The sequence below is a fragment of the Schistocerca cancellata genome, chromosome 6 (assembly GCF_023864275.1).
Source record: "Schistocerca cancellata isolate TAMUIC-IGC-003103 chromosome 6, iqSchCanc2.1, whole genome shotgun sequence".
Lineage (NCBI taxonomy): Eukaryota > Metazoa > Arthropoda > Insecta > Orthoptera > Acrididae > Schistocerca > Schistocerca cancellata.
The window spans coordinates 245802384-245825381 of record NC_064631.1 but is presented as its reverse complement, the minus strand read 5'-3'; positions in this window follow the sequence as shown (position 1 = coordinate 245825381).

Here is a 22998-nt window from a genome sequence, read left to right as displayed (position 1 = left end):
GATACTTAAACCTAACTAACCTAAGGACATCACACACACCCATGCCCGAGGCAGGATTGGAACCTGCGACCGTAGCGGTCGCGCGGTTCCAGACTGTAGCGCCTAGAACTGCTCGGCTACCCCGGCCGGCCCCAAAAGACTTCAATAGGCTTTATGGTATCAGAGGAATATGTGAGATACAGGGTGAAACTAAAGGGCATGGTAAAAATTTCAGGGAACATCATTAACGCATACAGGAATAAGATGTGTTATATGGACCTGGAACAAGAAACGTTTTATTTCCATGTTATAGCACATATTCTATACCCCTTCGTGGTCACATTAATCATAAGAAATACAGCTGGTTCGCATCCAAAGTAACATAAAGAATGCAAAAAGTTGTGCTAAATAATTCAGATAATATTGGAGGGAGATTGTTTTTTTTTAAATGAAGTAATCACTAAGGGAGTTCCACAAGGTGCAGCTTTGGATCTACTCTTATTCCTTACTATGAGCGCTCGAGAAGCCTCACGACATTATGCAGTCACGTCATCAACAAAGATTTTCTGTCGACATTTGTGACAGCATTGTTGGTGACTGTTGTTAGGGCCTCATGTACTTCCATGCGGGCTCAATGGAGAAACTTCAATTGCTTTCTTACAGAATATGCTATCCTCGTAGAACATGTTCCTTTACGAGTGCGTCAAAATGTGTACTTCACGCACGGTGGAGCTCCCACTCATTGTTCGTAGGCTTCTAAATAATAGATTCCATGACATATGGATAGACAGAGTTGGGCTATTTCCTTTATCCAGAATGAGATTTTCACTTTGCAGCGGAGTGTGCGCTGATATGAAACTTCCTGGCAGATTAAAACTGTGTGCCCGACCGAGACTCGAACTCGGGACCTTTGCCTTTCGCGGGCAAGTGCTCTACCATCTGAGCTACCGAAGCACGACTCACGTCCGGTCCTCACAGCTTTACTTCTACCAGTATGTCGTCTCCTACCTTCCAAACTTTGCAGAAGCTCTCCTGCGAACCTTGCAGAAGGTAGGAGACGAGATACTGGCAGAAGTAAAGCTGTGAGGGCCGGGCGTGCGGCGTGCTTCGGTAGTTCAAATGGTAGAGCACTTGCCCGCGAAAGGTAAAGGTCCCGAGTTCGAGTCTCGGTCGGGCACACAGTTTTAATCTGCCAGGAAGTTTCATATCAGCGCACACTCCGCTGCAGAGTGAAAATCTCATTCTGGAAACATCCCCCAGGCTGTGGCTAAGCCATGTCTCCGCAATGTCCTTTCTTTCAGGAGTGCTAGTTCTGCAAGGTTCGCAGGAGAGCTTCTGTAAAGTTTGGAAGGTAGGAGACGAGATACTGGCATAAGTAAAGCTGTGAGGACCAGGCGTGAGTCGTGCTTCGGTAGCTCAGATGCCGGCACGGTAGCTCAGCGTGTTCGGTCAGAAAGCTCGTTGGCCTCTGTAATAAAAAAACTGAGTGAAACGATCAACAAACGAACTTGACCGGATGTCGTGTGACGTCCGCAACAAACAAACACAACGATCAACAACGAACAAAATGGAGATGGAAAAAAAAAGTTGGTAGAGCACTTGCCCGCGAAAGGCAAAGGTCCCGAGTTCGAGTCTCAGCCGGGCACACAGTTTTAATCTGCCAGGAAGTTTCTTACCAGCGCACACTCCGCTGCAGAGTGAAAATCTCATTCTGGAAACATCCCCCAGGCGGTGGCTAAGCCAGGTTCGAATCCTGCCTCGGGCATGGATGTGTGTGATGTCCTTAGGTTAGTTAGGTTTAAGTAGTTCTAAGTCCTAGGGGACTGATGACCTCAGATGTTAAGTCCCATAGTGCTCAGAGCCATTTGAACTATTTTTTGCTAGTTCTGCAAGGTTCGCAGGAGAGCTTCTGTAAAGTTTGGAAGGTAGGAGACGAGATACTGGCAGAAGTAAAGCAGTGAGGATCGGGCGTGAGTCGTGCTTCGGTAGTTCAGATGGTAGAGCACTTGCCCGCGAAAGGCAAAGGTCCTGAGTTCGAGTCTCGGTCGGGCACACAGTTTTAATCTGCCAGGAAGTTTCATATCAGCGCACACTCCACTGCAGAGTGTAAATCTCATTCTGGAAACTTCCCCCAGGCTGTGGCTAAGCCATGTCTCCGCAATATTCTTTCTTTCAATAGTGCTAGTTCTGCAAGGTTCGCAGGAGAGCTTCTGTAAAGTTTGGAAGGTAGGAGACGAGATGCAGAAGTAAAGCTGTGAGGACCGGGCGTGAGTCGTGCTTCGGTAGCTCAGATGGTAGAGCACTTGCCCGCGAAAGGCAAAGGTCCCGAGTTCGAGTCTCGGTCGGGCACACATTTTTATTTCCTTTATCTTCCACGCTCTCCAGACATAAACCCATTGGGGGGGGGGGGGGTGTTCGAAAGCTCTTGTGTACGCAACCCAGGGACAAGATATACAGAGTCTTCGTGCACCGTATTGAGAAAGGCCGTGAAAAATACACAGTTCTCCAGCGACATATCATCGCATCAGGGGTCAAGGCGTCAGCGGATTGATGCAGATATACTTTGTAACAGGGAGAATTTTGTTTAGGGATATGTTTCATACTATGCTGATACGTTATTTTGCTATGTATTTACCATGTTTAATGTGTTGAAGAGTTCAGTAGGAAAAATAGGTCTAGGTTGCAAAAACAAAATAAGCTTCATCGACGCATTTCGCATTTTGAAGTGTGCAGTAAGAAAAACACAATCTAGGTTGCAAAATTTGCGAAAGCTATATTGACCAGTTTCGCTTGTTTGAGAGATCTTGAGAGATCTTACATGGGAAAAATACATAAAACCAGATTATAGGTATGGTGCTGTCTAGCATAAGAAAGTCGTAAAAACTTTTTAATGTACCGTAAAACAACACAGTGAAGGGAATTGCTCATTAGTCATGAGTAGTCGAAATTTTGAGTGAACCTACACTCCTGGAAATTGAAATAAGAACACCGTGAATTCATTGTCCCAGGAAGGGGAAACTTTATTGACACATTCCTGGGGTCAGATACATCACATGATCACACTGACAGAACCACAGGCACATAGACACAGGCAACAGAGCATGCACAATGTCGGCACTAGTACAGTGTATATCCACCTTTCGCAGCAATGCAGGCTGCTATTCTCCCATGGAGACGATCGTAGAGATGCTGGATGTAGTCCTGTGGAACGGCTTACCATGCCATTTCCACCTGGCGCCTCAGTTGGACCAGCGTTCGTGCTGGACGTGCAGACCGCGTGAGACGACGCTTCATCCAGTCCCAAACATGCTCAATGGGGGACAGATCCGGAGATCGTGCTGGCCAGGGTAGTTGACTTACACCTTCTAGAGCACGTTGGATGGCACGGGATACATGCGGACGTGCATTGTCCTGTTGGAACAGCAAGTTCCCTTGCCGGTCTAGGAATGGTAGTACGATGGGTTCGATGACGGTTTGGATGTACCGTGCACTATTCAGTGTCCCCTCGACGATCACCAGTGGTGTACGGCCAGTGTAGGAGATCGCTCCCCACACCATGATGCCGGGTGTTGGCCCTGTGTGCCTCGGTCGTATGCAGTCCTGATTGTGGCGCTCACCTGTCGGCGCCAAACACGCATACGACCATCATTGGCACCAAGGCAGAAGCGACTCTCATCGCTGAAGACGACACGTCTCCATTCGTCCCTCCATTCACGCCTGTCGCGACACCACTGGAGGCGGGCTGCACGATGTTGGGGCGTGAGCGGAAGACGGCCTAACGGTGTGCGGGACCGTAGCCCAGCTTCATGGAGACGGTTGCGAATGGTCCTCGCCGATACCCCAGGAGCAACAGTGTCCCTAATTTGCTGGGAAGTGGCGGTGCGGTCCCCTACGGCACTGCGTAGGATCCTACGGTCTTGGCGTGCATCCGTGCGTCGCTGCGGTCCGGTCCCAGGTCGACGGGCACGTGCACCTTCTGCCGACCACTGGCGACAACATCGATGTACTGTGGAGACCTCACGCCCCACGTGTTGAGCAATTCGGCGGTACGTCCACCCGGCCTCCCGCATGCCCACTATACACCCTCGCTCAAAGTCCGTCAACTGCACATACGGTTCACGTCCACGCTGTCGCGGCATGCTACCAGTGTTAAAGACTGCGATGGAGCTCCGTATGCCACGGCAAACTGGCTGACACTGACGGCGGCGGTGCACAAATGCTGCGCAGCTAGCGCCATTCGACGGCCAACACCGCGGTTCCTGGTATGTCCGCTGTGCCGTGCGTGTGATTATTGCTTGTACAGCCCTCTCGCAGTGTCCGGAGCAAGTATGGTGGGTCTGACACACCGGTGTCAATGTGTTCTTTTTTCCATTTCCAGGAGTGTATAATGCAAAAGTAAAAGTATTTTAAGAAACTTTGCCCTAGATTAGCAAAGAAGAAACAAAATGCAAATTGGTTATGTAAACGTGAAACAGGCGTCAACAAAACGTCTCATTCTTGGCAATCAGATGGTCAGTTGTAGAAACGGAACCCTTAAATGGAAATAAAGCGTCTCCATGTAACATATTTTCTTCCTCTTCGTCTGAGGAATGTTTGGAATTTTTCCTGAAGCTTTTTCTTTTCTTTATTGTATTTTAGTTCCCCACTGGGGTGGGCTGGCAGCAGAATATGCACTGCTTTTCAGCCAAAAGACGTAATCATACAATAGAAGGCATTAAAAATAACATAAAGGTGATCAGACGGTGTACAGAAATATAAAAAAGGGGGAACATTATAAAGACAATAGACAAAAAACGCGGCGACAGAAAACGGAAATAAAAACCACAAAAAAGTAGCATACACAAAAAACCACAAACTGGGACAGTTGAAAGAACACACAAGATGAAGCATGACTGGAGCATAAAAGTATCGTTCAGACAGCGCAGCACGTAACAATCACTGACAGTAACACTATGTACAAGTCCAGCACACAATTAAAATCACAGCTCTCGATGCACAGGAGAACAGCACCGAACACAGCACTGACGTAGCACACTGATGATGATGAGCAAACAGAGGATTTGCCAGGCGCATGTAGATCAGGGAGGGGCAGAAGGGAGGGAGGGGAGGAGAGTGGGGAGATGGGTGGGGGGCGCGCTGAAGAGGCCCAAGGAGGGAAGGATGTGGGAGAGAAAGACTTGAGGATGGGTTGCAGGGACTCGGGGGAGGAGGAAAATCCACTCTGGGAGGGGAAAGGAAAAGGGGGGCCCTAGGGGGGGGACAAGGCCAGGTTACAGTTGGAAGGGTATATTTCACAGCAAAGTTCATCACCTGGGAGGGGGAGGCGCTGGAAATTCCCCTGATGGAGATGGAGGGTATAGAGGTAGCGAGAGGGAGGGATACAGCAACGGAGGTGCGGCAACAGGTGGGGGTGGAGAGGAAGGAGGTAGGGGGATCAAGCCTGCGGATAGTGTAAAGGATGTAGAGATGTTGGAGGAAAAAGAGGAGATGGGGGAAGGGGATGAGGTCGTACAAGAGCCGTATGGGGGAAGGAAGGCGGATATTGAAGGCAAGGTGGAGTGCATGGTGTTCGAGGATTTGGAGGGTCTTGTAAAAAGTGGGTGGGTGTGGAGATCCAGGCAACACTGGCATAACAGAGGATAGGACAGATGAGGGATTTGTGGGTGTGGAGGATGGGGAAGGGTGCAATCCCCATGTCAGGCCAGATGAGTTTCTGTAGGCGGAGTTGGGAATGGGCTTTCTGCTGGATGGTCAGGAGGTGAGGGGTCCAGGTGAGGTGACAGTTGAGGGTGAGGCCAAGGTATCTCAGGGTGGGGGTGAGCTGTACAGGATGACCATAAAGGGTGAGGTAGAAATCATGGAGACAGGAGTGGGTGGTGCAGCCTATGATGATCGCCTGGGTTTTGGAGGGGTTGAGATGAAGGAACCACTGGTTACACCAAGTGGTGAACTGGTCAAGGTGTATTTGGATGGTGCATTGGGACCGTTGAAGGGTAAGGATAGAGAGCCAGGAAGGCAGTGTCATGAGCATATTGGAGAAGGTGGACAGGTGGGGGTGGCTTGGGAATATCAGCCCTGTACAAGCGATAAAGGAGTGGTGGGAGGACAGAGCCCTGTGGGATGCCAGCAGTGGGATAAAGGATATGGGAGTTGGTGTTGTGGAGGGTGACATAGGAAGGACGGCGAGAGAGAAAAGAAGCGAACAGACAGACAAAATTGATGGGCAGGCCTTAGGTGTGGAGTTTAAAGAGGAGACTGGGATGCCATACACGGTCATAGGCATTTTGGAGGTCGAGGGAAACAAAAATGGCGGAGCGACGGGAGTTAAGCTGGAGGGAGAGAAGGTGAATGAGGTTAAGGAGTTGGTCAGAGAAGGACGGTAGAAGCCACACTGGGTAAAGCGGAGGAGGTGGTGTTGATTAAGGTGCTGATGGATACGACGGGAGGGGATGGATTCGAAGACCTTACTGAAGACAGAGGTGAGGCAGATGGGACGATAGGAAGAGGCAATAGAAGGGGGTTTTTTGGGTTTGAGGAATAAGAGGTCGCATGAAGTCTTCCACAGGTCGAGGTAGAAGCTGGTAGAGAGGATGAAGTTATAGAGATGGGCAAGGACCATCAGGAAAGAGAAGGGGCTTTCTCTAAGGAGGCGGTAGGTGACACAGTCGTGACCAGGGGCCGTGTTGCGTTTGGACCGGAGGATAAGTTTAATGTCTTGTGCTGTGATTGGAGTGTTGATGTCGGAGGGGTGCAACTGCCCTAAGTACTGGAGTTCCTGAAACTCTGGCCACCTCTTTTTTTTTTTTATAACCTGTATAGTCATTGCATTACCGAGAAGTCATTAAACATCTTTTTCAAAACTCTTTCATGCAAGGAGTAAAACATTTACCGAAAGTAAAGTCAGTTGTACAGGTCGAAAGACGCAAAACGCCCTAAATCTTGTACGTCACTATTCTAGCAGCAGCAATTCTCGGTGGTGCAGTTATCACACCACCTTAGCTGGCTTGGAATTCTCGAGACAAAAGGGCGAGGCCGGCGACGGCAGGTGGCGTGGCTCGTGGCTCCCCCTGGGGAGCGGACTGCGCTAATGAGCCGTGCGGCCAGCAAACAGCGGCGCGTCTGCAGCTTAGCGGAGAGGCGTGCGAAGGCGGAAAGGCGCTGCGTCGGCTCGAGCTGCCTGCCGGCGCGCCCCTAATGGAATTACGGCCGTCTGTTTCGCGGGCTCTTTGAGGGGAATAGCAGCAGCGCTGGCAGTCGTAAAAGGCGTCCCACCACCTAACGGATGAGAGTGTAGGGATGCGAGCAGCTTCTCTGGCTCCTGTTTCCCGTCTTCCAGCAACGTAATACGCTCGTTCCCGGGAGTTGTCTCTGCCTTCGTTCCAACCCCGTTCTTTTGCCTGGTCAGTTTACTGACATACAGGGTGGTGCACGAAATGTGTTACCATTTTGTTTTTGAATATAAACTTTATTGTCAATACAATCAGAAAGAACATATACTACAATTAAGAGCCGTCCATAGAGATTTGTTCTAACTCAGCACATGCTCAATATGTCCACCATTTTGTTTCCTAACTTCCTTCAAACGAACACTGAAGTTAGTAATTATCCAACGGCACATGTCTTCCGTAATTTCACTGCAAGCTTGAAGAATAAGTCTTCTGAGCTCCATTAAATCACGGGGACGTTTCGGGAAAATTTTTTTCCTTTAGGTACCCCCTAAGAAACAAGTCACATGGATTGAGGTCTGGACTATTGGGGGACCAATTTTGTCCGTCATTGAAGTGACCTGGAAACCTAACTGAAATTATCCACATGTCGAAATGCTCGTGTAAAAACTCCAACATAGTGTTTGCAGTATGTGGCCTTGCTCCATCTTTTTTTTTAAAAAAAAAAAGATTCTTTATTTCATAACATAATAATTATACAAAAATGACCCACCATCTTAGTGATTAGTGGGTCCTATATTTCTAGTTTTACAATAGCAGCTTCTACATTTTACTTGACTACAAACAGTTCTACGATTATTACTAGGCAGACTACTTCTTATTTTACTAGTTAGCATAATTTCTAGTTACTACGAAAGGTTAGTACTAACTGCCTGCAGCGTTACAGTTGTGCTAAACCTACTTAGATGCCTTGCTAATAGAGCTAATCCCTATGAGCGTGCCCCTGTCACAGGGCAGACAAGGGGTAATTTATCGCTGCAGGTTCCTAACTTGCTATCCTATTCTAATTAACTAAATCTACTTCCTATTCTACGTCATAATCGGTGCGTTGTCTCAGTTCGGGATCACCCCAATCCCCCTGGTCCTGGTCGTGGCGGATTCCAACTATAAAGTCGACCTATCCACGAACAGGCAGTACGGGGTTGGGGCAGTGGTCGCAATCGGTGATTTCTATTTATCTAGGCATGAAGGTCTCTCAAAAAAGTTTTTAATACTTTTTGTGATACCTCGTTTGCTAGCGTATTCAATCTCTGAAAGGTCTCCTCTTGTCTTAAAAGGTCATAGGTGCTTGTGCTTGGTAGTTGTCGTCTCAATGTCCCGGCTACATCATCGAAAAGGGGCACTCGTAAACCATATGGTCAGGAGTACCCTCCGGTGCGCCACAGTCGCACGCAGGCGTCGCCCTTTTCCCAAACCGACTTAGATAAGTCGGATAGGGGCCATGACCGGTGAGAAAGTGGAACAATCCTCGAGTTGGCTCGAAATACTTCATTTTCAATCTTTCCTTGACATCTGGTAGGAACTGAAAGGTTCTTCTACCAGTTTCGTCCGACTCCCATATCTCCTGCCATAGATCTACCCCCCTTTCCCTTATCCCCCCTTTTTCTCTGACTGGGCCCCCATAATTTCTAATTTCCTCTACCTTGGTGATAATATCCTTTTTGGCCCAGTACCATGCAGTCTGTTCCCTAATCTTTATATCTAGGGGACAGAGCCCCATTATAATTAACAGGGCTCCTCCTGGAGATGTTCTATAAGCTCTCACGGACCTTAGTATCATGTTCCTTTGTACTCTCCTCACCGTCATGGCAGGCACCACCCTCGTGAGCCTGTGAGCCCAGACTCCCGACCCCACTATTGACGTCAGTATACTGTTGTGATAGAGCTTGATTAAATGAGGCGGGATGTGGAATCTCTTGTGTCCAATGGAAACCAGGTTATTTAAAAATTGTAGTGCTTTCTGGGTTACGGTTTCTATGTGCTTTGCAAAGTTCCACCTTTCATCGATGATGATTCCCAAGTAGCGCGTTTCTCGTCTCTGAAGAACGGGCGTACCGTCAATTCTCACAGTCGGGTTTCTCATTAACTGTCCTTTAAGTAATAGGTAAGTCGACTTGGTTGGTGAGATAGTCATTTTGGTGTTACGGCACCATAGTTGTAGTTTATTTATTGCTCTCTCTATTTTTGGTTCTATGTCCTCGCGACTTCGGCCGCCGACCAGCAGGAGGAGGTCGTCAGCGTAGGCTATCACCTCTAGCACCTCTTCGCTCTGTTGCAGGCTATCCAGAAGAGGCTCCGTGTGGATGTCCCAAAAAAGGGGACCCAACACGGAGCCCTGGGGGCAACCCTTGGTGATAGTTTTCCGGACTTTCCCACTAGGGGATGATAGCCATACCTCCCGATCTTCACAATAGCTCCTCAAACACCCATATAGCAGCCCTGGGCACTCCTTCTCCCGAAGGCAGGAGAAGAGCGAAGGCCACCACAAGTTGTCAAAGGCGCCACTGATATCCACCATGATGCCAACAACATACTTACATGGGGCTGAGCTGCAGACCTCGGCCGCCAGGGCGATTGCATCAGATGCCGATCGCCCCAGCCTAAAACCGAATTGCCTGCTGCTCATCCCCTGCAGCGTGCGGTGAGCAGTCAGTCTGTCCGCTAATAACTTTTCGAGGAATTTGCCAAAGCCGTCCAGCAGACAGATGGGCCTGTAGGATGTGGCCTCAGCAGGGTCCTTCTCGGGGCCTTTCTTAATAATTACCACATTTGCGGTTTTCCATATTTTTGGAAATTTGCCTTGTCTGAGGCATGCGTTATAGAGATGTGTAAGTGGCGCAACTAGCTGTGGGGCTAAGAACTGCACCACCTCCGCCACAATGCCGTCTGGCCCGGGGGCTTTTCCTTTCTTTAAGGACTTGATAAGAGCAGCAACTTCCTCCCCAGAGAAGGGGAGAACCGCTTCGTCATTTACATACCTATGAAGGTTTTCATTTCGTAATTGACGCTGCTCTTCGGTGTCGTTATTCCTGTCATCGTCAGGCAACAGCGATCGGAGGAGGACCTCGGCAGTTTCATGCCAAGTTTCCGTCATTCCGTCGCCGCGCCTGAGCGTTGATATCATCGTTGGGGAGCGGATCTTCTCCCTCACCAATCTATATGGCACACCCCAAGGATCGAGGGCCAGCTGATTGGTTACAAAATTTTCCCAACTATTTATTCTGGTCTTCTGTAGCTCTTTTTGAAAGTTGTCCTTGGCCTCCTGGTATAACTGCAGCCATCTTTGCTTTTCCCACCAGACGACACTGCGCTGGTAGTGCTTCCTCAGTCTCCTGACAGACTGACGTAGTTCTTGTAGCTCGGCTGACCATGGTGCCGGTGTGGCCGCCACGGCCCTCCTCCTGGTTGGTACGGCCGCCTTAATCGCCCTTGTTATTGCACGTACCAGTCCCTCGGCTCTGTCGTCCACGTTAAAGTCCTGTCGTACGTCTCCTTCTGGTAACGGAGGAATGTCGCACTCTCTGGCTAGGCGTTCCCAGTCTGTTTTCCTGAAATTTCTTTGCACCTCCCATCCCATGGCCCAGCGGCACTCTCTATCTCCTACAATAAAAGTGATTAGATTATGATCACTAGTGGTGGCATTGTCTTCCACTCTCCACTCTTGGAGCAAATTCACTGCGTTTGGCGTGACCATCGTCACATCAATGTTGGTGCCCTGTCCTCCTCCAGCCACGTAGGTGAGGGGATTGCCTGGTCTGTTTGCCACCACTAGTTGAAGAGCCATTATCATTTCCTCTGCTTTAGCACCATTTTCATCCCTTGTGCCACAGTACCATAGGGGGGATTTGGCGTTTATGTCAGCAGTCATAATGATTTTGCGTCCCCGCAACGCCGTGGCCACACTCACTAGATGATCTAAGTGTTGTTCAATTCTATCTCCGTACTGAAAGTACATGTTAATGATGATAACAATTCCAGCAGGAGATTATATCTCCACGACGTTGCAGTGACTATTGGAGTACTGTGACAGAGGTGTTTGTTATCAGAATGGCCGCTCTGGGGATGTCCCCACTGCTAACAATTTGCCATGTTGCGGCAGTGAACGCAACATTTCCAGCCAGAGAGTACGGCTCCTGTAAACAGAGTATGTCCAGTCTCTTCTCCACCACTTCCTTTCGGAGCTCCTGCATTACTAGTCGACTGTTATGAGTATTGAGTTGTCCAATTTTTATTCTGGTCGTCATGGAAAGTAAGTATGTGTGTGGTCATGTGGCCAGGTTTTGTTCCAGTCATATGCTAGTCGTCCGTTTGCCGTCACTGATTGATGGTAAATTTCATCCAGGTCAAATTTTTCTCCTCGTCTTTCAAACACTTTTTTGAGTAGGTCCTGCAGTGCTCCGAAGTCAGTGGGGAGGTTCACCGACTTTAATTGTATTCTGTCCACAGACTCCATCACCGAGAAGGTTACCCTCCGTCCGTACTCGTGTCCTACTCGGACCACATGTCGTAAGGCAGTGGTCAGGGTAGTCGGCTGCTCCAGCCTAGCTAATTGCATGGTGTACTCAAGATTTGGGTACACCCTTACCGGGTCTACGGGTGGCAACCTGACGGAGTTGGCAGTGGAGCTCGTTATCGTATTTTCTTGGACAGGTTTTGCAGCTTTATCTGTCGCTACCACAGGATGCTCTTGCCGCTGTGGAGTTTTAGTCGGCAGCGTGTCCCGGCATTGGGAGGAGGGTGCTCTGACCTCTGAGGGGAACTCGGTTTGAATGCCAATGTCCCTGGTGGGGGACTCTGTTTGTATAGATTTGTCGACTGTTGGTACGTCGGCGCTGATGAGCGACTTCAGGAAATTCCTGAATCTACTTGCTCTCATAGCATTCCTCCTCCTTTTGCTCGGGGATTTATGCTTTGGCATCCTGCATGGTATGCCGTTTTGAGCCATAATCGATTCGCGATATTAATCTCTGTTCAAGCATCCTGTAGGTAGGGCGTTTCGTCCTGTGGCTCCACAAGACTTCTTGCCACGACTCTTGCAAGGGATGCAGACACCTGTGGCCTTGCAATCTTTCCGGGTGTGTCCGTTGTCACCGCATTTGGAGCAGGCCGACCCCCTGGTGCAGTGCCTCAGAATGTGGTCCAAGTCGCCGCAATTATGACAACGAGGTACCACGATGCAATCTCTGGTATTTATAGCATGGAATCCCACGTATAGTCTGCCCAGTACTGTTATTTTTCTCCACATTGTTGCGGAGACCTCGGCAACGTGATGTAGGACATCACGGTCCCGAGGACCCGTCTTAAATGTAAGTTTAAAGCTGTGTTGAAAATCATTTTCATTCATGTCCTCAAAGTTTTGCTTTCTGATTGCTTCACACAGTTCCTCGTTTGTCATTACTGTAGGAACATCGTACAGTATGATCAAGGGGTTCCTCTTTATTGGGGGTTCGCATTTTACAACTGCGTTCAGTTTCGGATTTTCCAGAAGCTTGTTTTTATCCTCTTCAGACGCAACTTCTACAATCACCGAGTTGCGGCTTGGTTTAACACGTTTAATCTTTATCTTATCTTTTACAGGGTCAATTGTGGTGGTTAGAAGTTCCTGGATCCTTTTGACGCTAGTATCTTGTCCAGGCAACGTCCTAAGAAAGACTGCTGTCTCTTGTTTCTTAGTCACCCTGTCTATTGCTTCTTTCGTATTGTTTTGTCTGGTGGGGGCTTGTGCAGTCACCGCCGCCCAGGTCTTGCTCGGTTGTTGTTGCTGTTGTCTCATACGGGTGTTCTCTTTCTCCAGCTTCTCTACACGTCCTTCCAATTTTGCGTGAGCAATTGCCCATGCAGCCAATTCGTTTTTTATTTGCAGGATTGCTGCCTGGCTTATCTTTCCATTTTTTATACTTTGCTCCAGGAGCAACGTAAATTTTGCATGCCTCTTCATTACTGAGTAGTCCTCCTCAGCCTGTCCCACCTCGTCCTGTGGAGAGGGATCAGGCACAAATGAAGTTCTCGAAGGTGCACTAGTAACACTCGCTCTGGTGTCGCCATTTTGTACGAGTGATAAAAAGAAGTGGGAGCCCGTCTCTTACCCCGGACCGGCTCCTCTAGCATGGGGGGGGGGGGGGGGGGGACTTATGCAGCTCGCCCACCGACCTCGCCCCTAGGTCAAGGGCACTTCAGAGCTGCTGGGTTCAGCGCACCGTCACCAGTGCACTGGTCCCCCTCGGTGACTCCGTCATCGACGATTTCACGCGACGCTCCTCGGCAACTGCACCCCCCGGAGAGGCGGATGCACCTCTCGTCCTTCGCCGCCTACTAGCCCGAGCTTCCTCCTCTCGGCCAAGGACCCACTCCTACTCAGGTGGCGGGCCGGTTCCCCAGACGTTCGGCGGTCTGGACCCATCTAACCTGGCCCAGGCGATGTCACCACCTCCTGGGTTTGGCAGAACACGCCCCGGTTACCCAGGGGCGCGGCGAAGCACCCTTGCCGACTCGCGCCGCGATCCCACGCTGACAAACGAGATCTCCGGCATGCAGAGCACCTGCTGGACTGTGCCCTGCGAACAGAAAGGGACTGGTGTTCAGTCCCTTGACACAGCTCCCCCTGTGCCACGCACCCTTCGCTTTCGCATCGGGTTGGGTCGCAGCTCTCCCTTTTGTCGCAAGGCAGAATGTCAAGCTTAACATCTGGCACCACGGGAAGGCGGAAAGAGCCACTTGGGAAGGAGAGGCTATAAGGGCGGGCCCGTGCCGAACGCGCCGTCAAGCGACCGACCTCATGCAAGACCCTCACGCCAGACCTTGCTCCATCTTGCATGAACCACTGCGTGTTGAAGGGCAAGGCAGTAGCAAGAAGCTGTGGAATGAAGCTATTGCGAAGCATCCTCCAATAACGCTCGCTGTTCACAGTTTCTTCAAAGAAAAAGGGTCCAATAAGTCCGTGATGGGAAATTGCTGCCTACGCCGTAATCCTCGGAGCATAATGTTGTTTTTCATCAAGCACTTGTGGGTTTTCGGTGGCCCGAAAGCGTACACTTTGTTTGTTAACCACACAGTCTAAATGAAAATGCGCCTCGTCTGAAAACCAAACGTTGTTGAGAGTTTCTTCCCTATCCTCCGCCCACTGAGCAAACAGTAGTGTCTGCTGCTTGTGTTCTTCAGTGAGCTTCTGTGCACAGGTCATCTTGTGTGGGTACATATGGAGGTCACTTTTAAGAATGCGTTGAACGGAGCGTCTGGATATTCCCAGTTGCACTGCTGCCTTTCTACACGATTTCCCGGGACTTCTCTGTACAGCAACTCGTACCTCTTCAATATTCTCCGGCGAACAAACAGGCTTATGCCGAGGTCGCTTCGCTTCCAATACTGTTCCTTCCTGTACAAATTTATCGTTCAACCAGTGGATGGTCTTCTTGCAAGGGACCCATAGTGAGTTAAACTATTGTCGAAAACGCCTCTGAGTCACAACAAGGCTTTTCGTTTCATGAAAAAGTGACACAATTGCCGATCGTTGCTGTGTCGTCAGTCTTCCATTGTCGGCCATTGCTGTATACTAGTCTTCTAGCTCCAGTATCGTGAATTACACGTCATTTCATAACTCATTTGTTTTTCCAAGCTCTGCTGGTACTGCTGTAGAGATCCCAGCGGAATATGTAATGTGCGTCGTATATTGTGAAAGAAACAATTGGTAACAAATTTCGTGCGCCACCCTGTACTACGCTGCAGCCATGAGTTTTGCTTACTGGAATCTTGCGGCTCAGGTAACTTGGCCTGCTTACACAAGGCTACTGTAAATGATTCGTTCGTTTTCAAAACTCTGTATTTTCCAAAGGATTAGTTGTAAAAATAAAATTGATACACGAATAGAACTGTAAACTCATCAAGTTTGCATTTTGCACGCTAGGTACCCTGAGTGACAAAAGACGTGGGATAGTAATATGTGCATATACAGACAGCGGTAGTATCGCGTACACAAGGTACAAAACGGCAGTGCACTGGCGAAGCTGTCATTTGACTCATGTGATTCATGTCAAAAGGTTTCCGACTTGATTATGAGCCGCACGATACAAATTAACAGACTTTGAACGCCGAATTCTAGTTGGAGCTAGACGCATGGGACACTTCATTTCGGAAATCTCCAGGGAATTCGATATTGCGAGATCTACGGTGTCAAGAGCGTCCCGAGAGTACCGCACGTCACGCTCTGCCTCTCACCACGACCAACGCAGCGGCTAACGGCCTTCACTTAGCGACCGAGAGCAGTGGCGTTTGCGTATTGTCAGTGCTAAAGGACTAGCAACACTGCGTTAAGGAGGGTAGGGCGTCAAACGGGCCGAGATGGAGCAGGAGGGGCAACACACGACATTTTAATTTTTAATTTCCACTGTCTACGCTTTTACAAATAAATTCATAAGACTTTGTCAGCATGACCAGGAAGGATTCGGGTTTCACACTCATAGCAGTGGAAGGCCACAAACATAACAAAATAAGTTTCTTTTACATGGGAAATTTCATCATTTCTTCACTTACTATTGGCTGCATTTATTCCTATAGGTACACTTTTCTTCATAAGTAATAGAGATTCTTTGACGAATTTTGCGCAGCATACAAACCATAATTATGGGTGTATCTATTAAAAACTGTGGTAAAAATTGAGATAATTAACTATAAAATTTGAGTTTTTCTAAACATGAAGTTTAAAATGTAACAGCTCATTAATTTTTTCATAAATTAAATAAATTCTAGAGTTTCATACACCTCTAAGTATGGTTTGTATGCTGTGCAAAATTCATCGAAGAAGCTCTCTTACTTATGAAGAAAAGTGTACCTATAGCACTAAATGCAGCCAATAGTAAGTGAAAAAATTAAAAAATTTCACACATAAAAAAATTATTTTGTTATGTTTTTGAACTTCCACTGCTATGAGTGTGAATCCTGAATCCTTCCTGGTCATGCTGACAAAGTTTTATGAATTTATTTGCAAAAGTATAGACAGTGGACATTAAAATGTCGTGTGGTGCCTCTCCTGCTCTACGTCGGCCCGTTTGACGTCCTACCCCCCTTAAATAACCGCAGAAATCAATGTCTGTCTTGCGACGAACGTATCCGTTAGGACAGTGTGGTGAAATTTGGTGTTGATGGGCTGTGGTAGCAGACGACTCGCGAGTGCCTTTGCTAACAGCACGACATTGACTGCAGCGCCTCGTAACCATATCGGTTGGACCCTAAACGACTGAAAAACCGTGGCCTCGTCAGATGAGTCCCAATTTCAGTTGGTAAGAGCTGATGGTAGAGTTATAGTGTAGCGCAGACCCCACGAAGTCGTGGACCCACGTGTCAACAAGGCACTCTGCAAGCTGGCGCTGAGGCTGTGTCTACATGGAACGAAGCAGCTCCTCTGGATGTTCGACTACTTCGAGACCGTGTCCAGCTATTCGTGGACGTAATGTTCCCAAACAAAAACGTAATTTTTGTGGATGATAATGCGCCATGTCACCGGACCACAATTGTTAGCGACTGTTTTGAAGAACATTCTGGACAGTTCGAGCGAATGGGTTGGCCACCCAGATCCCCCGACATGAATCCCATCGGACCTTTATGGGACATAATTGATAGGTCAGTTCCTGCATAAAATTCTGCGCCGACAAAACTTTTGTAATTATGGACGGCTACAGAGGCGGAATGGCTCAGTATTTCTGCAAGGGACGTCCAACGACTTGTTGACTGCATGCCAAGTTGAGTTGCTCCACTAAGCCGGGCGAAAGGAGGTCCGACACGATATTAGGATGCAACGCAGTACTTTTCGACCTCAGTGTATGTCCTATGAGTGCCTCTCTGGTAACATGACACACATCCAGGCGGTAGTGAAGTTCTCTCCATACGTTAGGTAGCAAAACCCTGTCAGTGGTTATCACAGCAGCAGTCATGCGTTGTCTGATCTATTCCAGTGTCCTTGGCAGTGGGGATAAGTAAACACAGTCCTTAATGTACTCTCAAAGGAAAAATTCACATGGCTTTAGGTAGGCGACTTGGGGGTCACGGTAACAGAGCTACATCATTTTCACCACTACGCCCGATCCAGCGATGTGGAAGTTCGTCGTTTAGGTAGCGACGAACATCGATACTCCGGTGAGGGTGTGGTCCATCATGTTGTAAGATCAAATTTTCAAAATCAGCCGTCAGTTGTATAAACAATCACAATTACAACATACCAAGGTAAGAGGCACCCGCCACGATCTTCTCACAGAAGATAAACGGTCCAGACAGCTTCGTCTGTGACATGACGCAGAAAAAATTAACCTTTGGCGATTCTCATTCACGTACCACAATTTCATGAGGATGTTCAGTGCCACAGTCTCTCATTGTGGCCGACGATTAACCTTTACAGATCAACAGAAGGTTGCTGCAGCGCTGGGCCTGGGGGAGAAATGTTCATAGTCAATTTCTTCCTGCATTGAGATGAAAAACTGAAGGCACCGGTTTTAATTGTTGCACGAGCTGCAGAAGATATGAACTGAAATGTAACCGCCGTCAAAAAAGCTTCCATACACATTTCTGAAGTATTCCAATTTCGTTTCTTACGCGAACCGTTGACTTTTTTGATCTGCGTACGAAAGTTTCCCTTACCCTCCCCACAGTTGCAACTAACACACTTTGTCGACCGGTATTCTTCTTTTACAAACAGAACATTTGTTCCTAAATAATCGATACCAAGCACAATGCTCAATCTGCATGGAAAATCTTATCCATAATTCCTAATGAATGGACGCTGCACTATTGTTAACAGTAAACATCACGTACATTCCAACAAAAAAAGAAGTCTTTGCAGACGTATTGTGAGGATACTGTTACAATCTGAACTCGGTTAGTTTGTGGTTCTATTCATCATTAATTATATTAGTTCATGTAACACTTTGCAAAATACATAACTTTGAAAACGAATGAGCCATTTATAATAGCCATCTATAATCTATGGCAACAAAACATTATCACTGTAGGTCTAAAAGTGTATTAATTCTTCTCTACCTCGCAGTATGCAGTTCGTCGTGCAGTACGTACCACAAGTCCTTCGGCTGCCGTCATTGGGATGTGGTTATATGCTTAGGTCATACAACTCCTATAGATTTTGAGGCGCTCTGTGACTGCTGAATAAGCCCTGATGCTGTCCTGGATGTGTGCGACAACGTTCATGTACGAAGCATTTCGAGAAGAATGAAGTAGGTAAAAAAAATTGCTGTAGCACATGGAGCGCTTCTGAATAACCCTTAGCGCGTGTCTGATCGCCTCTAATTGGTGAGTAGCAGTTTCGTCCTAAACGATGACGTTAAAGATAAGCCGATCACTGAGTCCTCCTCCCTCGTCTCCATGGAAATTAAGTGCTTGTGCGCCAACGTTCCGATAATGAGACGATCGAGATTATGAAAAATACACTACTGGCCATTAAAATTGCTACACCACGAAGATGACGTGCTACAGACGCGAAATTTAACAGGAAGAAGATGCTGTGATATGCAAATGATTAGCTTTTCAGAGCATTCACACAAGGTTGGAGCCGGTGGCGACACCTACAACGTGCTGACATGAGGAAAGTTTCCAACCGATTTCTCATACACAAACAGCAGTTGACCGGCGTTGCCTGGTGAAATGATGTTGTGATGCCTCGTGTAAGGAGAAGAAATACGTACCATCACGTTTCCGACTTTGATAAAGGTCGGATTGTAGCCTATCGCGATTGCGGTTTGTCGTATCGCGACATTGTTGCTCTCGTTGGTCGAGATCCAATGACTGTTAGCAGAATGTGGATTCGGTGGGTTCGGGAGGTTAATACGGAACGCCGTGCTTGATCCCAACGGCCTCGTGTCACTAGCAGTCGAGATGACAGGCATCTTATCCGCATGGCTGTAACGGATCGTGCAGCCACTTCTCGATCCCCGAGTCAACAGATGAGGACGTTTTCAAGACAACAACCATTTACACGAACAGTCCGACGACGTTTGCAGCAGCATGGACTATCAGCAAGGAGACCATGGCTGCGGTTACACTTGACGCTGCATCACAGACAGGAGCGCCTGCGATGGTGTACTCAACAACGAACCTGAGTGCACGAATGGCAAAACATCATTTTTTCGGATGAATCCAGGTTTTCTTTACAGTATCATGATGGTCGCATCTGTGTTTGGCGACATCGCGGTGAACGCACATTGAAAGCGTGTAGTCGTCATCGGTATACTGGCGTATCACCCGGCGTGATGGTATGGGGTGCCATTGGTTACACGTCTAGGTCACCTCCTGTTCGCATTGACGGCACTTTGAACAGTGGACGTTACATTTCAGATGCGTTACGACCCGTGGCTCTACCCTTCATTCGATCCTTGCGAAACCCTACATTTCAGCAGGATAATGCACGACCGCATGTCGCAGGTCCTGTACGGGCCTTTTTGGATACAGAAAATGTTCGACTGCTGCCCTGGCCAGCACAATCACCAGATCTCTCTCCAACTGAAAACGTCTGGTCAATGGTGGCCGAGCAACAGGCTCGTCGCAATACGCCAGTCACTACTCTTGATGAACTGTGGTATCGTGTTGAAGCTGCATGGGCAGCTGTACCTGTACACGCCATCCAAGCTCTGTTTGAATCAATGCCCAGGCGTATGATGGCCGTTATTACGGCCAGAGGTGGTTTTTCTGGGTACTGATTTCTCAGAATATATGCACCCAAATTGCGTGAAAATGTAATCACATGTCAGTTCTAGTGTAATATATTTGTCCAATGAATACCCGTTTATCATCTGCATTTCTTCTTGGTGTAGCGATTTTAATGGCCAGTAGTGTAATTTACTTAACCATAAGAAGTTCACGAGATAGGTAACGACAAATTTCTAGAGCTGCTACGAGTGGTCACTGATTTGAACTATATAGTTTACTTCCAGAAATATGGGTAGACTATGTAATCTATCATTTCTGGCACAATGGCTGATATTATTAACAACTTAGAAGAGAGTGTAGCATATTATAAACGCTACATTGACGACACCTTTTTACTCGTAGGTGATGAAACTGTTACTAAATTTAATGGATACATGGAGGTAATGAGGCAATAGAATTCGTATGCCTTCAAGACGTTTAGAAAGCGAACAGCAACAGATATTGTGATCCTCAACCAATTAGGCCGTACTCAAATCTATAAAGAAGCGGCGTTTAGAAGTTTAGTGAACAGAGTCATTAGCGCACCAGTGAATGCAGCTGATAGATTGAATGAAACGTTATTAAACAAAAAACAGTTAACAGCAGATATGATGTGAGGACAGCGAATCGTCTTATCCACAGAGCCGAAAGGAGAAAGAAATGGTAACTAACTAAGGATAAAAAGATCGTTACTGTAGCAGGAGGTTGAGAAGTGGATAAGTAAACAGGAACAGGTAGGTGTGTATCAGAGACATGTGCATCATCTGCATTGAAATAGGAGGGTCAGACGGAGAGAAAATTTTCGATGAGGTATAAATAACAGACAGACGCTTTTAGACAGGGCAATTATGGTAAATCGGTGGGATCCAAACATATACATACGAGAGAGGACACCCACTAAAAAGCTTTGAAGGGGACTTAGAGGTGAGGCACGTAGCGAAGAAAGGAAGAAAACTTCACTATCTTGAAGAACTCGAAACAGCAGTTCTTAGAGCTCTATCTGATAATGTTCTTAATGTACAAACGTGAGAGAGCAGTTATGCTTCCATCCATTGACTTACGGATCTTTTTTGAGACTATCAGTAATATATCTGTCTTCAGCTACATCAGTACACCAAAAAACCACCTGACGGTGTGTGGCAGAGGTTACTTCTGGCACCATTCCATGTTGTTCCATTCGCGAATGTCATGTGTGAAGAACGATTGTCGGTAAGCCTCTATCTTCTTCTTCTTCTTTATCGTCGCCTTGTCCCACGGCACGTAGGGTCGGCATTGCTCTTCTGGATCCTTCTCCTCCATAGTACTCTATCCATTGCCACTTCCTTCTTCCATCCTTTCTCCCTTAGGTCCCCGGATATCTTATCCTCCCACCTCATCTGCGGTCTTCCTCTCCTTCTCACTCCTTCAATCTTCATATCTTCAACTCTGTTTCCGATATACTCTTCCCCTTTTCTCTGTAACTGTCCGTACCACCTTAGTCTGCTCTCCTGTATCTTTTTCACCATGGGTCCCACTTTCACAGCTCCTCTAACAAATTCATTTCTAATCCTGTCCTTCCTTGTTACCCCAAACATCCACCTCAGCATTCTCATTTCCGCCACTTCCATCTTCCTTTCCTGGGCTACTGTGATTGGCCATGTCTCTGCCCCGTATATCATAGCAGGCTTTACCACCGACTTGTACACTTTCCCTTTCAACGCAATGCTCACCTTCTTGTCACACAACACTCCACTCATTTTCCTCCAGTTGTTCCAACCGCAGTTTATGCGGTGTTGTATCTCGCTTTCCAGTCCTCCGTCCCTCTGTGTGTACGACCCCAGGTATTTAAATTTGCTGACGGATTTCAGCTCATCATCCTGGATATTTCGAGACCTCATCTGCACATTCTTCAGTGCTAAATATTCTGACTTTGTCCTCGGTAAGCCTCTATATTACCTTTAATTTATCAAATTTTCTAGTTGTGACCATTTCGTAAGACGTTTGTGGGAGGAAGTAATATTTTATCCAACTCTTCTCAGATCGTAGTCTGTCGAAACATCAATGGAACCTCTATGTGATGGACAACACCTCTCTTGTAGCGTCTGCGGTCAGCCGGGGTGGACGAGCGTTTCTAGGCGCTACAGTCTGGAACCGCGCGATCGCTACAGTCGCAGGTCCGAATCTTGCTTCGGGCATGGATGTTTGTGATGTGCTTAGGTTACTTAGGTTTAATTAGTTCTAAGTTCTAGGGGACTGATGACCTCAGACGTTAAGTTCCATAGTGCTCAGATCCGTTTGAACCATTTGTAGCGTCTGCCACCAGATTCTGTTAAGAATCTCTGTAACGCACTGGCGCGAACTGTACGATCCGTCGACGGAACGCACCACAGTTAGTTGGAGCTGTCCTGTCTCTTCCGTCAGTCCTACCAGAAAAGGGTCACCGAATTATGAACAATAATCGGGAATCCGTCGAACGAGCGTCTTGTAAGCCGTTTTGCAGTGGATTAATTACATTTCCTAACCCTTTAGTGACCACTGGGAACTATAGTTCCCACTTATTTGTTTTCGCTGTAAGTTCAGTGGTAATCCTTGTTCCCACTTCTAACTTGTGCTCCAGTCTCTGTTAGAGTGTGCTAACTGTGTGTAGATTGTCAACAGTTAGGCGAAAGCTGTTTTATTTCTACCTTGTGAGTCAATCAATGCAGAAGCGCAGTTCCCGCGTGAAAACGAGCCACTGTTTCGACCGCTACAGCGTTTTTTGGATAGTGTGCTTTCCTTTTGCATGTGAAGTGACTTGTGTTGTATTATCTACTTTCATATTTATGACGGAGATAGTATTCGTGTATATTTGCTGGATTGGACTGAAAATTACATAAATATTAAAAGGTAAGTTAGTGGAAGCAGAAGTGAAGTATTCTGCCCTTTGGCTGTGTCAGAGTATAATAAAATAATGGGAGGAGTGGATAGATTTGATCAGCTGCGTGAACGGTATGCTGTAGGCCGTCGTTCATGGAAGTGGTGGCAAATTGTTTTTCTTTCTTTTGGATTTGGCAGTTGTCAGTTCGTACGTTATGTGGAAGCTACAGAAGACAGAAGCAGACCAGCTAACATTTAGATTGCACTTGGCAAGGCA